Genomic DNA, 25793 nt, shown 5'->3' with positions numbered 1-25793 from the left:
ATTGGATTCATACTTTGATTAATTAGGGTTTTATATGTGATCATTAATGACTTTCACCACCAAAGATTTTCCAAAGAGTTACTCTTTGAGCAAGGAGGAAAGTGAGTGCTAATGATCTTAAGATCATTCTAAAGTTTTATTCCCGGAGGCTCTGTTCTCTGGGAGTTGTTCAGCTCCTCCAAGCTTCAGATTCTCCGGACTTCAAAAGGAATGTTGGCCTCAGATGGGATGATCTGATGGGAAAATAAAGCCCCATGAATACATCAACCCTAATTATCAGCACGAAGAAAATCTTCCTTGGAGATCCTTGGGTATGGGAAACGTGACAGGAGGAAAGGGCTGAATGAGAAGAGAAAGTTGGAGAGTCACTTTAGCTGGAAAGCATAATGGGCAGCTTGAACTCCTGTGGCCCATGGAAAAGAAAAGTCTAGAAACACATCTGGCTATTAGGGGCCCATACGCTTGATTTTTTTCTCAGCGAAATGGCTAGGCACCTCTGCAACTGCTGTTTTTTCAGAAATGCCTTTGAGGGGCAAAAAATAAATATCTAGACATAGTTGTAATGGGATATTACTTATCCCATTCACCCACAGAAGTTTGTGCACTCATCTGATTTTGAGCAACCTGAGGGCAGGGGGCCAATATGTTACCTGTTACCATTATTGTCGCTGTAGTGATAGAACAGTAAAGGACTTGGAAATACAGGTAGTATTTTCCTATTCACTCCAATACTTTGGCCACCTGACATGAAGAGCCAACTCATTGGAAAACACCGATGCCGGAAAGATTTTAGAGGTGAGATGAAGGTTGGCTCTACAAAACTTATGAAAATTCAAAATTTGGTGTGTGAAGTGTAGACCGAGCTGGGTTAGTGACCCTTTGGGTAGGCATGGGTTGTATGGGTAGGCATGGGTTGTATGGCATGAAGAAAGGGCCATGCCACATGCTCAGTTGTGTCTGACTCTTTGCGACCCTGTGGACTGTAGCCCGCCAGGCTCCTCTGTCCTCCACTACTTCCCGTTCCATATATTAGGCACAATTATATGATCAAAATGAAATAACCAGCACATGGGCTACCTGTCTAGTATTTTGAAAGCATGTTATTGCTTATTCTAATTGAAATGCTAAAGTTAAAGATGGGTACTAAAGTTAAAGATGTACTAGAACTAATCAATGATTATAGTAAAGTTGCAGGATATAAAATCAACACACAGAAATCCCTTGCATTCCTATACACTAATAATGAGAAAACAGAAAGAGAAATTAAGGAAACAATTCCATTCACCATTGCAACGAAAAGAATAAAATACTTAGGAATATATCTACCTAAAGAAACTAAAGACCTATATATAGAAAACTATAAAACACTGGTGAAAGAAATCAAAGAGGACACTAATAGATGGAGAAATATACCATGTTCATGGATTGGAAGAATCAATATAGTGAAAATGAGTATACTACCCAAAGCAATTTATAGATTCAATACAATCCCTATCAAGCTACCAACAGTATTCTTCACAGAGCTAGAACAAATAATTTCACAATTTGTATGGAAATACAAAAAACCTCGAATAGCCAAAGCGATCTTGAGAAAGAAAAATGGAACTGGAGGAATCAACCTACCTGACTTCAGGCTCTACTACAAAGCCACAGTTATCAAGACAGTATGGTACTGGCACAAAGACAGAAATATAGATCAATGGAACAAAATAGAAAGCCCAGAGATAAATCCACGCACATATGGACACCTTATCTTTGACAAAGGAGGCAAGAATATACAATGGATTAAAGACAATCTCTTTAACAAGTGGTGCTGGGAAATCTGGTCAACCACTTGTAAAAGAATGAAACCAGAACACTTTCTAACACCATATACAAAAATAAACTCAAAATGGATTAAAGATCTCAGCATAAGACCAGAAACTATAAAACTCCTAGAGGAGAACATAGGCAAAACACTCTGTGACATACATCACAGCAGGATCCTCTATGACCCACCTCCCAGAATATTGGAAATAAAAGCAAAACTAAACAAATGGGACCTAATTAAACTTAAAAGCTTCTGCACATCAAAGGAAACTATTAGCAAGGTGAAAAGACAGCCTTCAGAATGGGAGAAAATAATAGCAAATGAAGCAACCGACAAACAACTAATCTCAAAAATATACAAGCAACTCCTACAGCTCAACTCCAGAAAAATAAATGACCCAATCAAAAAATGGGCCAAAGATCTAAATAGACATTTCTCCAAAGAAGACATACAGATGGCTAACAAACACATGAAAAGATGCTCAACATCACTCATTATCAGAGAAATGCAAATCAAAACCACTATGAGATACCATTTCACACCAGTCAGAATGGCTGCGATCCAAAAGTCTACAAATAATAAATGCTGGAGAGGGTGTGGAGAAAAGGGAACCCTCTTACACTGTTGGTGGGAATGCAAACTAGTACAGCCACTATGGAGAACAGTGTGGAGATTCCTTAAAAAACTGGAAATAGAACTGCCTTATGATCCAGCAATCCCACTGCTGGGCATACACACTGAGGAAACCAGAAGGGAAAGAGACACGTGTACCCCAATGTTCATCGCAGCACTGTTTATAATAGCCAGGACATGGAAGCAACCTAGATGTCCATCAGCAGATGAATGGATAAGAAAGCTGTGGTACATATACACAATGGAGTATTACTCAGCCATTAAAAAGAATACATTTGAATCAGTTCTAATGAGGTGGATGAAACTGGAGCCTATTATACAGAGTGAAGTAAGCCAGAAGGACAAACACCAATACAGTATACTAACGCGTATATATGGAATTTAGAAAGATGGTAATGATAACCCTGTATACGAGACAGCAAAAGAGACACTGATGTATAGAACAGGCTTATGGACTCTGTGGGAGAGGGAGAGGGTGAGAAGATTTGGGAGAATGGCAAAAAAAAATAAATAAATAAAGTTAAAGATGCATGCAACCTATTTTCTTTTTGAAGGAAAATTTGTCTTACTGTTTTATGCAAGTGGATAAAATATGCTCATAAAACAATCCGTTCTGAGAAAGGCAAATGTTTCAGGGAAATTTCAGTGGGATAAGTTCTTTGTGGTTTTATTACCTAACCCTCTGTAAAAATGACTGAAAAGACAAAAGGTATTAAAGAGGGGAATGGTTCCAAATATAGAGGGAACCAGAATAGCTGAACAGGAATTTATTATTAAAGGAGATTTATGCAAATCTCAAGAGCACCTTAAAAGTTAATCTTAAAAAAAATCCTTTTAGTCTGAGAAGATTATGCTTAAGAAAATCTTTTTGAGTAAATCCATGGGGAAAAATAGTTTAATTTCCTAATTTAAAGGAAAATAGTATACATTTGTAATAGAAGTTTAGGATTTATTGTTTTAGGTGAACTCACACCCCAAACTATTTTTCTTTGATATATCCTGCCTGTGTATTTTCTAGGTTATTTGAAAACATTCTTATTTCAGCTAAAATACATAATTAGTTACAATGAATCATCCAAACCTTTTTAAGCAAAATACTATATTAGAAAAGAAACCTGTTCTTTTTGAAGGATAAGCCAATTAAATGATGGATTGTTAGAGTTCATAGAGTAACAAATGATGGGATCCAAGTACACATAAAGCACTTATGACAAATCTCATTATTTGTTGATTCATACTCACTCACCTGACCTGCCTCTTGAGAAATCTCTGTGCAGGTCAGGAAGCAACAGTTAGAACAGGACATGGAACAATAGATTGGTTTCAAATCGGGAAAGGAATATGTCAAGGCTGTATACTCTCACCCTGCTTATTTAACTTATACGCAGGATACAACTGAGCGACTTCACTTTCACTTTTCACTTTCATGCATTGGAGAAGGAAATGGCAACCTACTCCAGTGTTCTTGCCTGGAGAATCCCAGGGATGGGGGAGCCTGGTAGGCTGCCGTCTATGGGGTCGCACAGAGTCGGACACGACTGAAGTGACTTAGCAGTAGTAGCAGAGTACATCATGAGGAATGCTGGGCTGGATGAAGCACAAGCTGGAATCAAGATTGCTGAGAGAAATATCAATAACCTCAGATATGCAGATGACACCACCCTTATGGCAGAAAGCGAAGAACTAAAGGGCCTCTTGATGAAAGTGAAAGAGGAGAATGAAAAAGTTGGCTTAAAGCTCAACATTCAGAAAACAAAGATCATGGCATCTGGTTCCATGACTTCATGACAAATAGATGGGGAAACAATGGAAACAGTGAGAGACTTTATTTTGGGGGGCTCCAAAATCACTGCAGATGGGGACTGCAGCCATGAAATTAAAAGATGCTTACTCCTTGGAAGAAGAGTTATGACCAACCTAGACAGCATATTAAAAAGCAGAGATATTACTTTGCCAACAAAGGTCTGTCTAGTCAAAGCTATGGTTTTTCCAGTAGTCATGTATGGATTTGAGAGTTGGACTATAAAGAAAGCTAAGTGCCGAAGAATTGATGCTTTTGAACTGTGGTGTTAGAGAAGACTCTTGAGAGTCCCTTGGACTGCAAAGAGATCCAACCAGTCCGTCCTAAAGGAAATCAGTCCTGAATATTCATTGGAAGGACTGATGCTGAAGCTGAAACTCCAATTTTTTGGCCACCTGATGCGAAGAACTGACTCATTGGAAAAGATCCTGATGCTGGGAAAGATTGAAGGCAGGAGAAGAAGGGAATGACAGAGGATGAGATGGTTGGATGGCATCTCTGACTCAATGAACATGAGTTTGAGTAAACCCTGGGAATTGGCGATGAACAGGGAGACCTGGTGTGCTGCAGTCCTTGAGGTCGCAAAGAGTCAGACACGACTGAGCGACTGAACAGAACTGAACGCTTACTCTAATCAACTAAGAAGGAAATAAGCTACCAACATGTAGAAATGTGAATTTTAAGCATTTATGTATCTCCTAGTTCCTGTACAGGGTTTTAATGAAGTGAAAAATCATTATCTTCAACACCAGACACATGCTCCCAGTATGCCTTCCTCAGAAGCTCAGATGGCTGTGTGCCACTGTCTCTTCTACTTAGACCTTTGAGATTAAAATAGACCAAGTCAAGAAATTTCAGAATTGGGAGGATTTTCAAAGATGATTACAAGAGCTGTAGTTTATAGAATGCTTACTGTGTTCAAGTGACTGTGGGAAGCCCTCACCATGCATTATGTCATTCAGTTCTCGAACAGTACTAAATCAGCATTGTTAGCTCCAAGCTTCTTGTTCAAGTGCTAAGTCGTGTCCTACTCTTTGCAACCTGATGGACTGCAACATGCCAGGCTCCTCTGTCCTTCCTCCATTATCTCCCAAATTTTGCTCAAATTCATGTCCTTTGAGTCAGTGATGCTTCAGTCTTACAGGTAAGAAAATGAAGGCTTTGAGAAGTAAATGCCCCAAAGTCTAAGGCTGTTCAATGGTGGAGCTGGAATTAGGATACAAGTCAGACCCCGGGTCTCCTCTGAACCTGAACATTGCATTACTACGTTCTATTATGCATTTGACATTTTCTTACAAAAGTCCCATCCATGATCCTAGCCCATGTTTGAGGATTTTCATGATATTGTGAGCCCCGTAAGACCCAGAGATGGTATAAATTTTTCTTATAATTGTATGCAATATACATGGCACAGTCTTGACAGCTGTTCATATTTGTTAAGTGAATAAACTCCCCTTATGTGCATATCAAGCTTTCTTGTGTCTAGAGCTTCAAAGAATTAATTTAATCATATAATTCTTCCAATCCATTAAAAAACATAGCTTTTAACAGATGAGAAAACATAAGCCTAAAAAGATTGAATGAGTTGGCCAGTATCCCACAGCAGTTAGTGGCTTACATTTCTCTCCCAGGTCTACGCTTGGTGCTAAAAGATGTTTATCCACTCTCTGATTTTCCGTCTGCCTTCACCTGTCTCTCCGTCGTTCCATGCCTTTCCATGTCCCTCTTCACCTTTTTCTTCTGCAAGCCAGAGAGCAGAGAGCAGAGACTGTATCATTTTGTGTGGCTTGAATCATCTCTACATCCCAGAACCTAGAAGTCTCCTAAAATATTGATTGCTTAAGTGGATGAATCACTAATGAAAACATAATTTTTTATCTAAAACACCATTATTGCTCCCTCCCTTTTTAGAGCCAAGACCACTCTCTGCCTTATAAATGTTTCTGTAGTTTGGAATTACAGAATGTAATTCTGTCATGTAAAAATGAATTTGTAAGCCATACTTGCATGAAACAGCATGAAAGCGGCAGAAAGAACACTCACTTGATGTAATTCAATGACCTTGTAGGTCTGTAGTATTTGTTGTTTTCAGTCCCTGAGGAACTGCATTTGTTTTACCTTATTTTCCTCTTTGTCTCCTTGATGAGTGTAGATGAGTATACTGTTCAGAACTGTGGGCTTAGATTTGCGTTCTAGAGAATTTCTAAAACAATGAAGATCTTTGCACAGATGGGGTGAGGATATGTATATTTTCACCTTTCCTGAAAACAGCTGGCAGTCCTACACATGTGGCTCTTTGGGTTCTATGGCATAATGAAAGGGATTTCCTTCCCCCTACAAATTGCAAGGCATTCCTTCTGTAAAAAGATGCAGGCCGTGTACTGTAGCAGGTGCAGAATTGCTGGTGGTCCTCCAGCTCTAAGGACCATATTGCAGGTCTTTCCATATTGCATGCTTAGGAATGCCCTTTAGGAAGATTTCAAGGATAAATTTGGGAAGCAATAGAAGGCTAACACCTTGTGCCCATATGCAAATAAGCTAATATGTGGGTGTTCTTGGCAGGGTCCTCTCCTTGTTTTGGCAATGAAATGGTTAAAGCACCTCTAATGATTCCTGCCAAATTCTGCCCCAAAGTATGGCTGCAGGCAACATTAGACATCTGCTGTAAGGTAGCTACGCCAGCATTAGCTATGGGAATGGAGAAAGTATCTCAATACTGAACAAATTCAAGAACGTCTTTAATCCAGAGTGAAACCACACGTGCACCCCTGTTTTCAGGACAGCACTAGCCTGTTTCTTGAAGAAAACCCCAGATATTTCTGAGTCTCGTGTCTGTCAGCACCTTCTTACCTTTGTTGTTTAGTCGCTAAGTTGCATATGATTCTTCTGCGATCCTGTGGACTACAGCCCGTTAGGCTCCTCAGTCCATGGGATTTTCCCAGCAAGAGTACTGAAGTGGGTTACCATTTCCTTCTCCAGGGGATCTACTTCACCCAGGGATTGAACCGACATCTCCTGCATTGGCAGGCAGATTTTTTAACACTGAGCCACCAGGGAAGCCCTCTTCCTACCCTGCCTGCCCACAAAGACGTCTATGCTGGCAGGCTGCATACACGTGCATGAGTCAGTGGGGGCATCTCAGGACATCTCACCCTTTAATGTGAAGGGCTTCCAGAGATGAGAAGTTTAGTCTCTAATCATTCTATGTAATGCAAAAAAGCAGGGGTGAGGGAAGATAATTACCCCTTCTACCCCGGAAGTGTAGCAGAACAAGTCTGAGGCAGGTGAAGCTAAAAGCCTGTGTCACCCGGTGCTATTTGTAAAAGTGGGGAAGGCGAAGGAAGGGGAGAGGAGTCACTTAAATTGTCAAATTAAGTCTGGGCTCTAATGCCTTCCTTTCTCAGTTCTCTCAGCCCTCATTATGTCTGCCTCATTTGACAGTGGAAAGGGCAGTGTCCCAGTTCTCCATAATTTTTCCCGGTAATTCTGACTGTTAAGATTTTTTAGGTCATTGTCATAATGGACCGCTTTTCTTCCTTGTCCAGCAAGTTGCACTATCTTTCTCTCATACAACATGCTGGGAGGATGTGGAAGTATAGTTGCCAGAGTTGGGGGGGAGCCATCATTGCACAGCACTGAACAGCTTAAAAGGCACCATGCGAAGTGTCCCTATTTTATGGATGAGGAAAGAGAAGAACTGTGATACTGAATGACTCGGCCAGGGCCACCGGGCTCTTGAGTGGCCGAGGGGGCTGGAACCCAGGTTTCCCAATTCAGTGATCTTACTAAGTATGTTCTCCAAAAGTAGTGTCTTCCCAACAAGTTTCCTTTGCTCCTTTTATTTTAAAATTTATTTTATTGACATATAGTTGATTTGCTCTGTTGTGTTAATTTCTGCTGTATAGCAAAGTGATTCAATGTTACATATATATATTCTTTTTCATATCCTTTTCCATTATGGTTTATCATAGGGTATTGAATATAGTTCCCTGTGCTGTACAATAGGACCTAGTTGTTTATCCTTTCTATGTATAATAGATTGCATCTGCTAGTCCCAGACTCCCAATCCATCCCTCTCCCACCCTCCCTCCCCCTTGGGAACCACAAGTCTGTTCTCTGTACCCATGTGTCTGTTTCTGTTTCATAGATAAGTTCATTTGTGTTAATATTTTAGATTCTACATATAAGTGCTATCATATGCTATATGTCTTTTTCTTTCTGACTTAATTCACTTAGTATGATAATCCATAGGTCTATCCATGTAGCAGCAAAGGGCATGATTTCCTTTTTTATGGCTCAGTAGTATTCCACAATACACCACATTTTCTTTATTCATTCATCTGTCATTGGGCATTTAGGTTGTTTCTATGTCTTGGCTATTGTAAATAGTGCTGCTATGAATATTCAAGTGCATGTTATCTTTTCAAATTATAGTTTTGTCCAGGTATATGCCCAGGAGTGGGATTGCTGGATCATTGTCAACACTATTTTCAGTTTTTCTGATGAACCTCCATATTGTTTTCCATGGTCGTTGTAGCAGTTTACATTCCCACCAATGATGTAGGAGGGTTCCCTCTTCTCCACACCCTCTGCAGCATTTGTTATTTGTAGGTTTTTAAATGATGGCCATTCTGAGCCATGTGAGGTCTTAGCTCATTTAGTTTTGATTTTCATTTCTCTAACAATTAGTGATGCTGAACATCTTTTCATGTTGTTCCTTTTTGGGGTGGTATGTTGTCCTGGTGGTTAGGACTGTAATGAAAAGGCAAGACCATGACCACCAACAATCACCATGTTGGGGTGACTCCTTTGGTATGTGTGGGTGGGTGGCTGGGGCGTACTTGTGCTGCCCTAAATAAGCATGCACTTTCACACAGCTCCAGGCTTGTGGAAGATGAATCTTCAGTGAATTAACAGGTAAATACTATCCCTTGTCCGGCACCCAGCCCACTTTCAAGCATCTGTAGCCAGTGCTGCTGGCCTGAACTCCGCAGCCAAGGAAAGCAGATGGCTTTCAAACACTGATTAATCACTACTCTTCCTTCTCTTAGGCTTCCAGCTGTGGTTCACTTCTCCTTCCTGGCATGGAGTCATTTCTGCCCATTTCTTTTCTTCCTGGCCAAAATGTGAGAAGCACTCCTGCCTTTTACTAAATCTCTTTGGTTATCGGCTCCATGTTGCTAGTGGTTGACATCACTTTTTAGCCCATCTCAAAGCCACCCTTAGGCTGTAATCGTCATCTGTTACAGTGTGAAGACAATCTATCCTTATCTAGCTCTTTGACCCCTGACTGCATGGTGTGGTCAGTATGAAGGAGGAAGTCAAGCTGAAAGGAAACCTCTATGGATCAAAGAAGTCTTCCTGTATGTCTCCTAGAGTTGCAGGAGAGCAGGCTCCTTTGGACTTTTTAGCTTCTTGTTTAGCCTAATTTCAAAGTCGCATAGTATATACAAAACCAAAATGGAGGGATCCATGATGAAACCTTAGAGTTTGGTGAATTGTTGGTCAGATTTATTAGCGCTGAAATAGTACATCTTGCCACACAGTTTTGGAGGTGGCACAAACTTTCTTAACCCCCTCTTTTCTCTAAGCAGTGGCTCTGAATCAGAGATGTTCATCTGGATTGCCTTGGGGATTCCGTCATAAGACTTGTGTTCAACCCCCACCCTGAGAGTTGATTAGGGTCAAAGCATTTGTGTTTTGGAACATCTATCCAGGTGATTTTGGTTAAGAAGCATTGCTCTAAAGGGATATCTCTAAAGTAAAAGAGACAGCGCATTACTAATTAAAAAAAATAAAAACTGTGGATACCTGGGTGTGTATTCTGGCCTCGGCTATGGGGAGACCATATAATTTATTGTCCACATCAGGATACATTTGAGAGTAAAAGAGGGAGCTGTTAATAACTGTGTCGGGACAGGAGGCATAAATTGAAACTGTCCAGACAAACCAGTCACCCTACTCATTAGTCAAATGAGAGATTGGAATAGACAACTCTGAGGTTCCTTTCCGATTTATGATTCTATAATTCATGATCACGGGGACAAGTACAAAATATGTTTTCATTCCAAATGCATGCAGGATGGAGTTTGGGCATCAGCTACTCTCAGGGAAGCTGAGATGACAAACATCTGCAGCTTGGAGGCTGAGACCTGACAGCACTGAGCCTGAGAGGCCTGGGAGATGAACCCAATAGGAGTGGGTGACCTTCCCAGAGCAAAAGCATCAAGAGACGTGTGTCAGTAGGGATGGACCCACCACAGGGTCTGTCAGAGCAGCTGCGATTGCCCTCAGAGCACCAAGGACAGCAACAAACGAGATTTGAGGTCTGCTGACATTTACACACACGTCTGGATCCTACTCCAGGATACTCTGAGACATTTACACACATTCTATATTATCTTCCAATGTGTTACATGAAGAACTTGTACAGCTGTTTCCATGGTACATGTCTGCCATGTGGCACAATTAGGGATGAAGAGTTTAGGTCCATCAAATGTTCTGGTCGATTATAAGTCAGCATATAAATTATACCATAGACAAATTACCAATTTTCTGAAAATCGAAGTGTAATATAATGCCCTTCCACAATCCCTCAAATGCTCTTCATTTTCTCTTTCATATTTTAGAAAGCACTTCAGAGCTCTGCACTGGCATAATAAAGATCATGGCACGCTGCAGCTGGGAAAGGTCAGCCTGACAGAATCCATGGTATCAATCAACAAGTTTTAGGGAGTGCAGAAGTGTTAAGCTCATTATAATCTGATCTTTATGGCTTTTTTCTACTTTATTTTTTGTTGTTGTTGTTGGTGCTTATCAAGTACATATGAAAGAAAATCTTTAGACCCCAGAACATAGCGAGAGGGCCTAAGTAGGTGACACCTCCATCACAAAGAGGGTGATGGAGAGTGGGGCTGAACTCTTGTTTGTGGCCTTTAAGGCATTGGGGAAATTAGTAGAACTGTGGGTAGAGAAGCACATACAGACAGAGCAAGGAGAAGAGAAAGAGGTGGGTGAAGAAAATGAGAGGACGAAGGGAGTGAGCAGAAGGAAAGGGGAGATAATGAGAGAAGCAGGAGAAAAGGAAGGAAGGGAGAGAGAAAAAGGAGAGGAAGAGGAAGTAGAGGAAGACAAGGAAGAAGAAGGGGAGGAGGAGGAGGAGAAAAAGGGGGAGGAGAAGTGATGGAGGAAGTAAAGAAAAGAGACACTCAAATACACAAAAGGAGAAGCAAATAGAAATATGGAAAGAGATACGAGAGAGGGGAAGAGGAGGCAGACACACACATACATACACACGAGTGTGTGCACACACACACATGTGTCTGAGTGAACAGGAGTAAATCCCAGGTTAGAATTTTCAGTTGTCAAAACCTAGAAAAGTCCTGAATCCAAACATAAGAAAGGGAATGGCTCCCATCGCTGCTGAAGCTGTTTTGATGAATACGGTCCAGCTCATTCATTTCACATGGATTTAAGCTCGCACTGTTTGAAAGGAGGTTGACGCCGGGGTGGTGCTGGAGGGGTGTACTCCGAGGACTGGCAGTGATGGAGAGCTTCTCCCCCCGCGCCAGGAGGAAGCTGGCAGATTCTAAACAGCTCTGTTTCCACAACTGTGCCTGTGTCATCTGTTTGTCAGAATCCATGCCCTGCATGTATGTGGGATATAAACACGCTTACCCCAGGATTAGAATTCTCCCAGCTGCAAATGGTTTTTGCTTTTTACTGATTCTTACCCATGGCAGAAAGCAGCCATGCAGCAAGAAGAAATTGCTATTGTCTGGTGAGGGGTCATTTTCAGAGAGCCTTGGAGAAAGAGTCTGTCCCTGAGAATAGAGGGGGAGAGGAAGCCAAGATGTTATCTTTTGGCTCATGGGCTGATATGGGTTTATGTGGCCACAAAGGCCAGCATGAGGCTGGGGGCTCCAGGAAGAGTTTTGAAAACAAATAGCAAATACTTGCTTTTACTTGATGCTATGCGTGTTCTCATCTCTGCTTTAAGAAAGCCTTCAGGAAAATTGAGTTTGTATCCTACTGTTGTGTGAAAATTGTACAAATCTTAATTATGTTGAATTGGTTCACAATGCTTTTCAGGTCTTCTCTGAATCCTTTTACTTCTCTGAATATTCATTTTATTAATTTTTGAGAGCTTGATATTGAAACTCTTAACTACAAATCTTAATTTATCTACTTAAAAATAATTGTAATATGTAGTGGAACTGTATGTAACTTTGTTCTGTATTTTTCCAAGTTTCCTGTAAATGTGTTATCACAGTATTGTAAAGTAAAAAAATATATAATGATAATTTAAAAAATTTAAAAAAAGAAAGAAAACCCTAATGGAATAGGAGAATGCCCAGGGATGGGCAATGAGGTGATCAAGGGGTCAGAGGCCTGGGCAGAAGGGAAATACTGGGGTCTTCAGTCCAGAAGGGCAGAGATGAAGAAGGGAGGGGACGGCTGTCTGAAACGGGGAAGGGAAAGGATGGAGATTGTGTATGTGATCACAAGATTCTTGGATACCAAATGCTCAAGAGTTTTAGAGAGGTCATTTTAGCAAAAAAGAAATAAAATATGAATTTTTCTAGTGAATAGTAACCTTAGAAAACTTGTAGATGGTGGCTAAACACCAGTAATTACCATTCCATAGACTCTCAATTGGAGAAGGCAATGGCATCCCACTCCAGTACTTTTGCCTGGAAAATCCCATGGACGGAGGAGCCTGGTAGGCTGCAGTCCATGGGGTCTCGAAGAGTCCGACATGACTGAGCGACTTCACTTTCACTTTTCACTTTCATGCATTGGAGAAGGAAATGGCAACCCACTCCAGTGCTCTTGCCTGGAGAATCCCAGGGACGGGGAAGCCTGGTGGGCTGCCGTCTATGGGGTCTCACAGAGTCGGACACGACTGAAGCGACTTAGCAGCAGCAGCAGCAGACTCTCAATTGGCTTTGGGCATGAGATTTCCTGATTAAATCCAAGCAGGTGGTTAATAATTTGTCTCTCCATCACTGCTTGAGTCTGTATCCTGGTATCTGCCCTAGGACTCAGGGAATTTTCCCAACAAAATTTGGACACCTGGTGAAAGGTATAACACAGCCAAGTGGCAGGTATGGAGGAGGGGAAAGGAAGGGCAGGGTTCTGGAAGTGAGTTCAGTACATACCACGCAGAAACAGCTGGTGTAAACTGAGATGGGGAATCCTGGGATCCCGGTGCAGGGAAAGGGCCTTAGATAATTAACGATTCACCGTGGAGGGCAGGGAGGATCCAAACGTTGTCACTGGGCATATTTGATATACTTACCTTCATTGTAATGTTCCTAAAAACAGAAAATGGAATGTGTCCAGGTCTTCTTGGTGAAGCCATTCAGGAAACAGGCTGAGAAAGCGCCGCAGGGCACACCGGACAGAAACGCTGGAAAACATCTGTCAGGTGCAGTGGTCACCCCCCTGGCCCCGTAGTTCCCAGCACTGCTGCATCTGGACACTCCCCATGCTTCAGAGCATCGGTCTGTTTATTTGTCTGATTTTGTCCCCAGATTTGTGAGCTCTGTGATGGCAGAAGCTCTGGGTCGCTCATCCAAAGACCTCCTTGGCCCATCCTCAGTGTCTGTTGGTAGAACAGATCATGTCCGCCTGGCTCTAGACAGGATGTGTGGTTGGCAGGGTATCCTCCATGTGGTTTATCTGCTTCCCCTGGAGCCCCTAGCATCTGCCCTGGAGCTTCCCCTTCTTCACTCAGGTACAGAAACATCACGAAGAGGATTTGACAAGTACTTAGGGAATGTGAAGCACCCTCCCCCATCTCACGGAGGAAGAAACTGGGGTCCAGATAAGGAAAGTAAGTTAGGTCAATGTTAAGCAGCTAACCAGCGGGACATTCTAAATGAGAGCTCAGGCGATCCCTACATCCTTTCTTCTTGCTAGGCAGTGCTGCTTCCGATGTTCAGAGTTTGCCGAATTCTAAAATAGACCATGTTAATTGATTTGCTCATTTTTAGTTTCTACGCAAAGCTGGAGAGGATGGAGCTGAAATGGGGTGAGTTCACGCTTTATCAATACGCTTAGAGATTAGCTTTCTTTTCCCACTAGGTGAATGAGAGAGGTCTGAGCTGTGGTGGGTGGTACCCAGTAGGGGAGGGAAGGAGCAGCTGCAGGTGGGGAAGAGCCCAAGGGCTGTTCATTGCCTTTTCAGGCTTATGACGTTCAAGTTTAACCAGCTCTTAGCCAGACTTCAATGTCCTTCCTGATTTGTGTCTGGTCAGGTTTTCAGGCCATATTTTTCCAAAATAACAATGATAATAGTTTAGAATTTTCAAATAACTTCCACATCCATTATTTAATTGGATTCTTCCAAGGACCATATGAGGGATAAAAATGTTGTCAAGAAAGGAAAACCCAAAGTCCTAGTAGCCTGCTGACTTTTCCCAGGACCTGTGAAGAGTCCTGCTGGCTCAGTGCAGGGTCAGTTACAGACACAGCCTCTGCTTGATTCAAGGCCCACCTTCTCCACAGAATCTTCCTGAAGACTCTGCTCCTATGGCCCTGTGAGTCTTGGCAACTCTAGCTCATTCAGGTGACCCTTAAATGGGCTGGCTTGGATTACTGGGTAGCTTTTATGTATTTGTGTCTGTGGCGTCTGATCCCAGAACTTCATGGCAAGTAGAAGGGGAAAATGTGGAAGCAGTGACAGATTCTGTTTTCTTGGGCTCCAAAATCACTGCAGATGGTGACTGCAGCCATGAAATTAAAAGACACTTGTTCTTTGGAAGGATAGCTATGACAAACCTAGACAGCATATTAAAAAGCAGAGACATCACTTTTCTAACAAAGATCCATATAGTCAAAGCTATAGTTTTTCTAGTAGTTATGTACAGATGTGAGAATTGGACCATAAAGAAAGCTGAGCACTAAAGAATTAATGCTTTTGAATTGTGGTGCTGGAGAAGACTCCTGAGAGATCCTTGGACCACGAGCTGATCAAATCAGTCAATCCTAAAGGAAATCAGTCCTGAATATTCATTGGAAGGACTGACACTGAAGCTTCAATATTTTGGCCACCTGATACCAAGAGCCGACTCATTGGAAAAGACCCTGATGCTGGGAAAGACTGAGGACAAAAGGAGAAAGGGGCAGCAGAGGATGAGATGGTTGTATAGCATCACCAACTCAATGGACATGAAACTGACCGAACTCTGGGAGATAGTGAAAGAAAAGGAAACCTGGCATGCTGCAGCCCATGGGGTTTTAAGAGTCGGACACGATTTAGCAACTGAAAAACAACAAGACCTGGGCTTACCCACAGAGCAGGCTTGGCCCATTGTCAGAACGGGCTGGGCGCTAACATCTCCTGGGGAAAGTGACAAGGAGGGTGAACACAGATGGCATGTCTCATATGTGAGAAGCCAGTTAGATTCTGGTGACTTGCCTTCTGGGGAAACCGAACCTGAGACCGGACCCTCAAATTTCATTAATATTTTCCACTAAGTGCACCACTTCCCACTAATATTTGGAGGGGAATTGCTTTCTACAAGTGCAGCTCAGGGGAGGCAGCGGCTTCATAAAACCTCCCACTGAGCTGTCACAAATGAAAACACCTTTGGCTACCTGGAGACCAGTCAGGAGATGAGACAGAGCTTAGGTGAACGCTGTTTGATGAGTTGCACAGTCTTTAGAGGAAAAGCCATGTTTGTATTAGCATTGGTTTGCCAAAGATGAAACAGAATTTAAAAAACCGATAATTCAAAGAGCTCCGAATCAAAAGTTGAGATGCTTTATAGGCTGAACTATGCCAACAGAAGTGCCAATAGTTTATTGCCTTTGGAGAAGAGTGCTTACAACTAGTGTAGAGGACTTCATAAATTTTCTTTTATTTTTACTGTCAATCCATTGATGTACTCCTTCCTTCATTTACTCCTTCATTCAATAATGGCATTTTTCTGCATTTTCTCTGTGGCAGGCACTGCTCAAAAATTTGACAGCCTACTTTTGGGGGACACTATCTGTGTGCGCTAGAAACTCCTCTTCTAGTAGACTGTTCTGCAGAAGAGGTTAATTCCATTTTACAAAAGAAGAAACAACATGTCAGAAAAACTTGGTGAATTTTTCTCTCAAATATATAATAAAGCCCTTAGAGGACTGGTGTGAGAAGCCTCTTCCCTTTCCTCAAACCTTGACAATGGTTCCCAAAGATCTGTAATTTATCATGTAAACAGTAGTTTCTTGACACCTCTATTCTCTCTCCCTGAATCATAGAAGATCTTGAAGCTGAGAAGAAATTGAGGGCTTGAATTTAAGTCTGCACATTTTCAGAGTTCAAGATCAGAGAGCCAAACTCGATTGCCTCACACAGTGCTGTGGAGGACAGAACTTTTAGCCTGGGAACTGGTGTATTCCAGATCCATGTGAATAAGTCACTTTCTATACAGGAAAGGAACACTTTCTTGGCTCCGACAGGGCTTATCTTAAGGTCAGGAATCTTCCTAAAGAAACTGGCAGAGACATAACTCTGCAGCACTGGGTAGCCCATTTTAAAGTTGCATGAGATGAAATTTATTCCTCCCTCATGCTTAATTGGCAAACTCATTTTCCTCCCTCCAACTCCCTGATCTGAAAGAAACATCTATTACCAACATAGAGAAACAAAAAGATCTTTCCTCCAATTTGATCTTACGCTCTGTTCTGTGAATGACCACAGGAGAACTCACCCTTGAAAAGAGAAAGAGAAATCAGTCCTCACGCTTCCTAGCCATTTACAGGAAGAGACTGCGTTCTCTCTTTAGAGACTGACTATATTGATTGAGAAGTAGACTTTTTCCATTTTGGTTCCTGCTCATTAACTTGTAATGAGCCCACTTGTAATGCAGTTTCCTTGATGTAGTTGATCAGTTCAGTCACTCAATCGTGTCTGAATCTTTGTGACCCCATGAACTGCAGCATGCCAGGCCTCCCTGTCCATCACCAACTCCCAGAGTCCACCCAAACCCATGTCCATTGAGTCGGCGATGCCATCTAACCATCTCATCCTTTGTCATCCCCTTCTCCTCCTGTCCTCAATCTTTCTCAGCATTAGGGTCTTTTCCAATGAGTCAGCTCTTCGCATCAGGTGGCCAAAGTGTTGGAGTTTCAGGTTCAACATCAGTCCTACCAATGAACACCCAGGACTGATCTCCTTTAGGATGGACTGGTTGGATCTCCTTGTAGGCCAAGGGACTCTCAAGAGTCTTCTCCAATAGCACAGTTCAAAAGCATCAATTCTTCAGTGCTCAGCTTTCTTTATAGTCCAACTCTCACATCCACACATGACCACTGGAAAAACCATAGCCTTGACCCAGGCTGTATTTCATACTTAGAGGTGGAAGACGAGGAAGCCAGGTGCAGGGGAGACGAGTGACCCTGTATCCACAGTCGATGACTTACTACAGAACTGGTCAATGCAATAGTTTCAAATGCTGAGTGCCCATTTGATTTGTCCTTTTCTTGTCTTCTAGAATTCATGTATAAATGTTTGGGAGGACTGCTAATGTCAAGCCGATGAGTCTCTTCAAACGCTCTTCTTTGGGGGAATAAATAGCTATAGTTTTCTCTTGCCTTGATCTTGCTCATCTTCTCTGTTGGCATTTTGTGGGATAAATGGGCAACATTTCTCTTCCATTCCCCTTTTGCAGACATACAAACAGATTTGGGGTTAGATGATTTTTTTTTTTTTGCCCTCGAGCTTACTTTTAAAGGAGTCTCTTACTTAAGGATGGACTTTTAATTTTTTACAACTTCCTCTGTTGATTAATTCTGCTCCAGTACATTTTCTTTAGAAAATAATTAGTCTGAAAGTTCAAAGAGTTTTCCAGCTTAGCACAATGCTGGGCATAAAACAGGCCAGTTATAGGGTAACAGAAGTACCCACTCTGGGGAAGAGTCTCCTGAAACCTCGTGCAATAAGATGCCTTATTCCTTAAGAAGAGGAGACCCCACAGTAGTTTGGGGAAGACTGTCAAGGTGAGTGATCAGCCAACAGATGGACCTTAAGAAGTAACTGTTCGAATCATGTGCTTTGGAACTGAGTTGAAAGTGATTCAGATCCTCTCTCTGATATTTACTAACAATGTAACCTTGAACAAGTTACTGAAATTTTCTAAGCTTCCATGTCTTCATCTGTAAACGGGGGACATTACTACTTACTTCATAGAGCTGTTGTGAGAATCACATAATACCAGTGTGTGAAGTGCTTCTTAGCATGGCACATGGCATTTAGAAAACACTCAGTGACTGGACTCTTGTTCTTATTTCTATAACTATCCCAGTAACCAGAGAGCTTCAGGATCTCCCTTGTGATTTCTCATGCTCCAAAGCTATTTAACTCCTCTCTTCCCATTAACACTCAAGGAGTAAAAAGTCCAAGTTTGATAAAGAGTGTGTCTGTGTAGTTTATGGATTAGACTATCTTTGAAGGCTTTTCCTAAAATGCTGGAGGCTGAGTTGGAGAAAAGCTAATAGGAACATTTTCTGAGAAGAGATGTTCAGCCAGCTTCACTAGGAGAGATTGGACTATCTTTCTATTTTGAAAAAACTTTTTGTATGAAGCTACAGATGAGCCACAAAACAGCTAGATCCATCACCTTGGCAGGACAGTTATCCAAGGGCCCTGGAGCACTGACTATAACCCTAAATGGTAATCTCTACATATCCAGGACAATTTCAAAGAAAAAGAAGACAAAACCACCTTTCATGGAGTTTCAGTTTCTTATTAACTCTGTACTGAACTCTCAAACAATTTTAGAGAAAAGGATAAGATGACATTTCAACTATTTCAATGATGATGTCCTTCCATTACTTGTCAGTATTTACCTCATTTTTTTTTTCCCCAGCAAATTTACACTGAGGACAACTATTCCCAACTTCTTTCTTCTACTTTAGATGATGGTTTAGTATGTTTTCATGAATCAATGGAGCTTCCAGACTCATCATTTGTAATATTGTTCAATTATGGGTTTTTCTCTTTATGCTATAAAACTGCAATTACAGAACAATATAGCTGGAGAGATTTTAGAGCTATGTTATGTGTAATAAGAAACAAGACCCTGGTGGTCTAGTGGTTAAAAGCCTGCCTGCCAATGCAGGGGACATGGGTTCAATCCCTGGTCCAGGAACTAAGATCCCACATGCTGTAGAGCAGCTAAGGCCAGATGCCACAACTACTGAGCCAGGAGCCACAGCTGCTAAAGCTTGCACATCACAAGAGAAGAGCTTGTGTTCCGCAACAAGAGAAGCCACTGAAATGAGAAGCCTGAGTCCCACAGCAAAAACCCAGTGCAACCATAAATGAACAGAAAAATGTTTTTTTAAGAGGTAAGAAACAATTTTTATCAGACCCTTACTATGTGCCAGGCTCTGTGTGCTAAGTGCTTTATACATTTATTTAGTCATCTCAATCCTGTGAGGTAGGTTCTACTAATCTCTCCATTTTACAGATAAGAAAACCGAGGCTGAAAATTTAAATGTCCTGTTCAGAGTCATGCAGACATTAGGTCTTAAATTCAAAACACAGGCTGAACTAAGTCTATATGTATGCTAACTAGTATGCCATATGGTTCTTTTACTTCAGATGAGGCTCCTGGACACCGGAGGAGTAGTGTGAGTTTGCTTGGAACCCTCTAGTTAGGAACGGGCAGGACTGGGACCTGGTTCTTTGGACTCCCAGGGCCCTGTGTCTTCTACTGTACACTTGATTCTACCTCTCTTTGTTATATTCTAACTCTTTTTGTTATATTCACTAGTTTGTTGTATTTTTTTTAAGATTTCACATATAAGGGATATCATAGAGTATTTGACTTGCTCTGTAGGAGATTTGCTTTGAATAAAGCATCTCTCTGTAAACACTCTCGCCAAGAACTCTCCGGATTTCTCAAAGAATGGCTCTGAGGCACTAGCTGTCTTAGCAACAGAGGACAGACCATCCCAGTTGCTTAGTTCTTAGCCTTTGTTTCTTCACTGTTTATTATTATTACTGGCTGCACCATGGAGCATGTGGGATCTTAGTTCCCCAATCAGGGATCAAACCAAGCCCTCTGCATTGGAAGCACAGTGTCTTAACCTCTGGACGGCCACGGAAGTCTCATGGCCTTTGTTTCTTTAGAAAGCAGAATAAAACACACATGTTCTTGCCCAGAATGGAACTTAAATGAAGAAAATGATCAGATAAAAAGGTAGCCAGATTCAAATTAAATTTTATTTGCTTCATTTCAGCCTGCTCCTTCTATTCTAGATATATCCCCCACAGATCCTAAACAAATGGCGTCACTATTTATTGCACACACCTGTCAAATATCTCCTAAGGTCCTATCAGATTGGACTATCTCTGTTTGGATCCAAGAGGAAAGTGATGAATAAAATCTGCTCCTTGTGTGTGTCACTGTTTATTTACTTTCTGGATGAATTCATATTACAAGAAGATTCTGGAAGGGTTGTTAATTATCCCTGTAATCTAATTTATTGCTCTGGGCACCTGATATGTTCTATACCTTTGATAATGTTAATTTTATTCTTTTGTGAGATGAGCCTGGTATTCGCAAAAAGCCGTAAGATGTAATTTACTTCTCCCCACTTGCATTCTAAATATTAACTCTATTGAAAATGATTAAATAGATTATGTAAATCATGGTCGTTGCATCCACTTTAAAGGTTAATCCTGCCATCGTGTAGCCAGATAATTAATTTGAATTGGTTCCTGAGCATTAATTCTCAGGGAAGCCCAGGTATAATGGTTGCAGTATCCTATTATGGATGTCACTGTATGCCTGCCTGGGATAAAATTTGGAAGAAACAATTCTCAGAGCTTTGAGAACAAAAGTTCCTTAGGGCCACTGAGAGACTCAGTGCATCATGGGATTAGAGTTACACTTTCTCTAGAATTTTAGAAGATAGACTTGACCAAGCTTGAGTTTTCTGAGATGCCACATCCCTTGTTGGGAAGCCAGACCCAGTTTTTCCAGTTGATTCTTTCTCTGCCCTGGGACAGTGACCCCTACGGACTCAATCCTTGGGGCCCTTTGCTGATTGGCTGCAGGTGGATTTGGTCCAAGGAGACAGTACCAAGGTATCAGAAAGGCAGCAAATTGTTCACCTCTTCCATGACTCCCACCGTGTGGCCCCTTCTCCGTCTTCAGCTCTCATTGGCTCTGGTACCTCCATTTCCTCCTTGTCTCTCTGCCTTAGGGATGATAATGGCTTTCAATATTGCCAGTCTCTGGATATCTTTGGTCCCTGGTTTGTTTTCTTAATCCTGCCCATCTATCTGTAGATAGCTGTTCATAAAATCTCTTCTTTCAAACCATTTGCGATGAATTCTGTTTCCTCCCAGGACCCTGAGTAATGCACAGGGTTTAAATAAAGACCAAACAACCCAAACGTTGGCAAATGTACTGTCAGTGATTGTGATTGTCTTCTGTGGGCCCTGGGAGCAAGGTCACAATCAATTTCCTTAGAGCTTCAGAAGTGGGAAGCCTTGGACTCCCTGTGCTCTGGAGCCAGGGGAAGTTTGCAGTCTAGACTCTGAGAAAGAAGGCCAGCATCCCATTGGTGGGCAGTTATCTGGCCCCTGTGACATGGTGACAGTGGAAGGTCATGGCCCATGAACTCAAACCAGATCAAGTTCTGATTGGTTAGTAGTGATCCAAAGATTAAGGACAGTTACATGGCTTCCTCTTCTAACTTGTTTATCATTTTATTATTATTATTTATTTATTATAAGAGGCAACTTATTATTTTGCCTCTAGCTGACCCCTCCCACTTAAAAAATCCAAAAGTAGAACACAAAAATAGTGAAAGATACCACAAGCTTAAACTATAGGCCCCCGCAAAAAAAAAAAATTTTTTTAGCTTTGGGTTTGGGACATCAGGATAGTTTGTTAAAATCTCGGTTCATAGTTGTACTCTGGTGATTACAGGAGACAAGAATGCTTCCCGGATGATCTCTGCAGTAACCATGTTATTTCTCCATCTGTCCTGCCTCTTTGTTTTTGGAACTCTCTTTCCTGCACTCCATATGACCTGTGGGTTCTGCCGATTCTCAGAGGGGTCCCATTGCCTCTGCTCTGAAGACAGGCATGTAACCCAGCCTGACAGACTCAATTATTCTGGAACCAGTGAGTGCTCCAGGGGCAGCATCAAGGCTAATCAGAATCCTTTACTGAAGCAGATATTGGAAAAGGAGCTTTAAGGGCAGAATAAGCTCAAAGCTGCCTGCAGCCATCTTGCTGTCACAAGAAGGAAATCTTTCAGGGCATAAAGCCAAGCAGAGTGGGAGATGAAAAGAGCCAGAGTGCCCATCTTACTGTTCAAACCCCTAAATCCAGCAAGGGCTGGAGTCCAACCCTTGGACTTCTATTTACATGAACCAATGATTTCGTCTTTTAGAAAAGGAGCTAGTTGTTGGATTTCTGTCACTGTTCCATGGAAAGGTCTCAATGAATTCTCCTCCCTTCAAGAATAACTAACACCACTCAATGCAAGGGAGTACGTTGCTTTTTCTTTAAGGCTTAAAAAAGAAAGAGCCCTTGCTCTTTCATCTGTTTCTGAAGCAAAGGCCCTCCTTATCGATCCCTCTAAATCCCTCCTCTGGCAATTTAACTAGGCTTCCTTTGCTCTTTTCTCAGTGAATGTGTAAAATAGCTGGTTACCCCCTTCCGCAGAGTCATCTCTGTATACATTTAGACTCTAATGAGTTACTCTGAAGCCAGTTTCCTCCAGGCTAAGAAATCCAAGTCTATCGCAAATATTTTTTTCCAGCACCCTTCTCTGTAAATTGCAGAATTTTGAACGTTTTCCTCTGACCTGGAGAGGTGAAAGCATGTTTCAGAAACTTGTAGAGAAGGTCTTTATAGAAAAAAAAAAATTTACTCCAGTCATAAGAAACTCTAATACTGAAGTCTCAAGACCAAATAAATGTGTAAGTATGAAAAATTTCAGGCAGAAAAAAATGTAAATATGTAGTCTCTAAGGGGCTTCCCAGGTGACGCTAGTGGTAAAGAACCAGTCTGCCAATGCAGGAGACATAAGAGATGCGGGTTCGATCCCTGGGTCGAAAATCCCATGGAGGAGGGCATGACAACTTACTCCAGAATTAGAGAACCCCATGGACAGAGGAGCCTGACGGGCTATGGTCCATAGGGTTCCAAAGAGTTAGACACAACTGAAGTGACTTAGCATATGCATGTAGTCCATAAACCAGTTTTGGGTTCAGTTTTAAAAGAGTTTAAAGGCAGATAGATGGCAGTTTTCTGAGACTGCAGTTAGTGGTTGGGTTTTTCCATCAGGTTCAATGTGTTGTCCATATGAAGAAGGAGGTGAGGGGTGGCTGCAGGTGGAAGCTCTCTGGGGTTAGTGATTGCCTGAGTATTCACATACTTAAAAAGAGAAGGCTGATTACTCCCAGTCTCGTTGGATATAAACTTTTAAAAAATCAAAAGGATTATAATTTCTAAGGGCATGGATCCTACAGGAAGCCTTAATTAAAGAGTGGGAGGTATAGATTGCCTTAAAGAAAAACTTTTGTTCAAGATTTATTTTTAACCATAATGAATGTGCTCTTAATTAAGACTACTTTTGGATAAGACTCAAGGAGTTACCATGAGATTACTGTCTTCTACGTTTAACCTAGGAACATGACCCAAAATGCTTTAAATAGAAGACTTGTTAAATTTAAAGATAACTTTCTCTCCGGTAAAATAATGTTGAGAATAATTAACTTCCAATTTGCTTTAATTACTTTTAAACATGTTTACATTTTCAAACACTAGGATAACACTGTGTTCCAGGGAATCTTGGGGTGTGGGGGTACGGGTGGGGGTCCCCGAGATGAGCAACAGTTTGCACACAAATAAATAAACTATTTCAGAACCCAGCTCTCCTCCTTTCCCCATTCCCTTTATCTAACTTCTAAGTATAATTCAATCATAGGTTTGAGTAATTTAATTAATTAAATTTCTACCCCTTGTTTAAAGAACAGTGTCTATTCCTGGTAATCTAAATTATTTTGAAGCAAATGAAACATTTAGAGAAGTGGTTTGCAGCCCATCAGCAATTATCATTATCTGGGGTTATAATTCTGGTTCCACTTCCAGAGGTTCTGATTTAATGGAAGTGGGTGGGAGGGCAGCAGCTATTAGTACTTTTTAAAGATTCCCACGATTTTAACCTGCAATGAGGGTTAGGAGTCACAGATTCACGGACGGAAAGAAATCACACTGCTAGTTCAAAAGCAATTCACCAGGAAGCAGTAGGGCTTCTTGGGAAGGGCTCAGGATTCAGAGTTGAGGGTGTTAATCCTGCCTCCACTCCTTGTCCACTATTTGGACTTGCTCATGTACTTGGTCTCTCTGTATATCATTTCCTCATGGGTAAAACTGGGGTAATTGTGCCCCCTTTATGGAATTGTTTTGAGGACAAGATCTACCTGGTACGTGGGGGAACCTCTGTAGCAAGAACTATTATTAATGTAGCATGTAACTGTCTAGAAACACATGTCTCCATGTTCCCCTTACTTGCCTTCTCTGTGCCAACAGGAACCGAAGTCCGCACCATTCCTGGAGACCCTGAACTCCCTGAATGGGTATGGATGACCCTGGCAGCTACACTGGGCTTGCAGAGACAGGGGTCCCCACCTCCAGGATCTAATGCCTGATGATCAGAGCTTTATTTATAATAATAGAAATAAAGTGCACAATAATTGTAGTGTGTTTGAATCATCCCCAAACCATTCCCCCCCTCCACCCCCAGTCTGTGGAAAAATTGTCTTCCATGAAACTGGTTCCTGGTGCCAAAAAGGTTGGAGACTGCTGGAGAAGACCAAGCACTTGTTCCTTCCAAGCCTAACCAATGCCAGTCAGTGAAATGAGTCTGAAGGTCTGAGTCCAGCTTTTTTACAAACTGTGTTACCATTTCTGTTACAAGTTAAGAACTAGCTCTGGGTACCCCCCATTTTTCTTAACCGATAAAATGGGATTAGGCTAGAACTCTGTTCCATGTTCTTCCAATAACATGAGCCAATGAGTTTTAAAGAGTCTGTCAGTTTCAGATCAGATAAGTCTGAAAGTATTTTTACCTGTCAAGGGGATAATATAGTGCCCAAGCAGCTTCTACAATGTAGAGGTCCCACGAAGAGAGTGGATTTTTTTTTTTCTTGGAAAGCTGGTTCTTTTGCAATTAATAGTAGAAAGGGTTCCATCCTGACTTTTAGCTTGAGGACAGTGATACAAGTTACCCAGTCAGTCTCAGTGGAGAGTAAGATCTCAGGATTGACCATAGGGGTTTATTTTTTATTGGGTCCACAGCAGAGATGGAATAAAATTGCCCATGCAAGATAAAAGTCTAAACTGAAATTATCAGTGTTGTCTGGACCCTCAAGACTCTGATGCTGGGGAAGATTGAGGGCAGGAGAAGGGGGTGACAGAGGATTAGATGGTTGTATGGCATCATGAATTCAATGGAAATGAGTTTGAGCAAGCTCCAGGAGACAGTGTAGGACAGGGAAGGCTGGCAAGCTGCAGTCCGTGGGGT

General features: G+C 41.7%; 1 long non-coding RNA gene across 1 annotated transcript in view; it reads left to right on the top strand.

Moving 5' to 3' along the window:
- The window catches only part of LOC104976077 (uncharacterized), a 119740-nt gene extending 94761 nt beyond the window's left edge, over positions 1-24979 (top strand). Inside the window, exon 5 of the long non-coding RNA XR_009493147.1 lies at positions 24800-24979. This is a non-coding gene — a long non-coding RNA (uncharacterized lncRNA). The remainder of the gene's footprint in view (positions 1-24799) is intronic.
- The last annotated feature ends 814 nt before the right edge of the window (positions 24980-25793 follow it).

Source organism: Bos taurus, chromosome 27 (genome assembly GCF_002263795.3).
Source record: "Bos taurus isolate L1 Dominette 01449 registration number 42190680 breed Hereford chromosome 27, ARS-UCD2.0, whole genome shotgun sequence".
NCBI lineage: Eukaryota > Metazoa > Chordata > Mammalia > Artiodactyla > Bovidae > Bos > Bos taurus.
The sequence above is the reverse complement of the archived record's forward strand: the minus strand, read 5'-3'. Positions and strand labels throughout refer to the sequence as shown.